Here is a 1972-nt window from a genome sequence, read left to right on the forward strand (position 1 = left end):
TCTTGGTCCAGGTACAGATTTTTCAGAAGTACAATTAGGTGTTCTGGAATACTCATACTTCTCAATGTTGTCCATAGCTTGTCATGATCCACACAATTGAAAGCCTTCACGTAGTCAATAAAGCATAGGTAAACATCTTTCTGATATTCTCCGCTTTCAGCCAAGATCCATCAGACATCAGCAATGATATCCCTTGTTCCAAGGCCTCTTCTGAATCTGGCTTGAACCTCTGGAAGTTCTCTGTCAATGTATGATTGTAGCCATTTCTTTATTACCTTTAGCAAAACTTTATTCATTTGAGATATCAAAGAGATTGTCTGATTATTTCCGCATTCCACTGGGTCACCTCTCTTTGGTATGGGCACAAATTAGGATCTCTTCCAATCAGTTGGCCAGATAACGGTCTTCCAAATTTCTTGGCAGAGATGAGTGAGTGACTCTTGTGCCACCTCACTTTCTTGAAAGATTTCAATTTTTATTCCATCAATTCCTGGTGTTTTGTTCTTTCCAATTCCTTCAATGCACTTTGGACTTCCTCCCAGAGTATCATTGGCTCTTGATCTTATGATACCTCTTGAAATGATTGAACATTAACCATTTCCTTTTGGTACAATGATGCTGTGTATTTCTTCCATTTTCTCTTGTTGTTTCTGCATCATTCAATAATTTGAGGGGTCATATTTTGTAATAACAGCCAATACATCTCAGACAGTAAACATTTATACCTGAGACAATCTTCTATTACTAATCCTTATGCCATTTGAAATTAACTTAAAATAAAAGCTATACAATTCAATTAGAAGTGTCAACTATACTTCAAATCCAAACACTTACCTTGAGCATTTCCGTATTGAATAGACATTTTCTTTTTTGTGAGGTTTTTCTGTGTTAAAGATATAATGAAAATTAAACTTAGATGAACTTGAAGCCTGGAACATGCTTCTTAGAGACTATATTTTTACGTGTTTGATTCTTTTAAGAAAACACATTTCCTCCATTCTCTCTTAAACGTATATCTTTATTGTGTAACTAAAGATTTCTATCTTGTTTTGAAATCCAAGTCAAATTCTGAAGAGGACAAGGGATATCATTTCTGATGTCAGATAGATATGACTAAAAGCAGAGAATACCAGAAAGATGCTTACCAATGTGTTTCATTTACTGTGTAAAGGCATTTGGGTGTGTGGATCAAAAAAATTAATGACAAAGTTGGAAAGAATGTGGAACCTATACATAGACCAAGATGCAGCCATTTAAACAAAATAGGGGATTCTGTATGCTTTAAAATCTGGAAAGATGTGTGTCAGACTGTATCTTTTACCCTATTTTCTTAATTTGTATACTGAGGATATAATCCATGATGCTAAACTATATGAAGAAGAATGCAGTGTGAGGTTTAGAGGAAAAATTATTAATAACCTGCAATATGTTGTTAACATAATCTTGCTTTCTGAAAGTGGAGAGTATTTGAAACACTTACTGATGAAGACTACAACCTTCAGTATGAATTTCACAATATAAAATAAAAAATCTTCACAAATGTACCAATAAACAACATCATGATAGAAAAGAGTGAAATTGTCAAGAATTTCATTGGATCCACAATCAATGCCCATTAAATAGTCATTTAATCAGTCAATAAATGACATTTAATCAGACAATAAATAAAGCAGTCAATAAATCAAATGACATATTCCATTGTGGAAACCTGGTTCAAAAGACATCTTTCAAGTGTTAAAAAGCAAAGGCTATGGTGCATTGAGGACGAAGGTGGTCCTGACCCTAGTCATGATATTTTAATTGCAACATATGCATGTGAAAGCTGGGCAGTGAGTAAGAAATATTGAAGAAGAATTGAGGTTTTGAACATGATTTTGGCATAAAACATTGGATATACTATGACTTGCAAATGAGAACAAATTTGTCTTGAAAGGAGTGCAGTCAGAATGTTCTTTAGAAGAAAGGATGATGG

At 33.9% G+C, this 1972-nt stretch overlaps 1 pseudogene; it reads right to left on the minus strand.

Annotated features, from left to right (window-relative positions):
* Positions 1 to 938, minus strand: part of LOC102824077 — a 4123-nt pseudogene extending 3185 nt beyond the window's left edge.
* Between the last annotated feature and the right edge of the window lie 1034 nt (positions 939 to 1972).

This window comes from Chrysochloris asiatica, unplaced genomic scaffold (assembly GCF_000296735.1).
Source record: "Chrysochloris asiatica unplaced genomic scaffold, ChrAsi1.0 scaffold00516, whole genome shotgun sequence".
NCBI classification, from domain to species: domain Eukaryota; kingdom Metazoa; phylum Chordata; class Mammalia; order Afrosoricida; family Chrysochloridae; genus Chrysochloris; species Chrysochloris asiatica.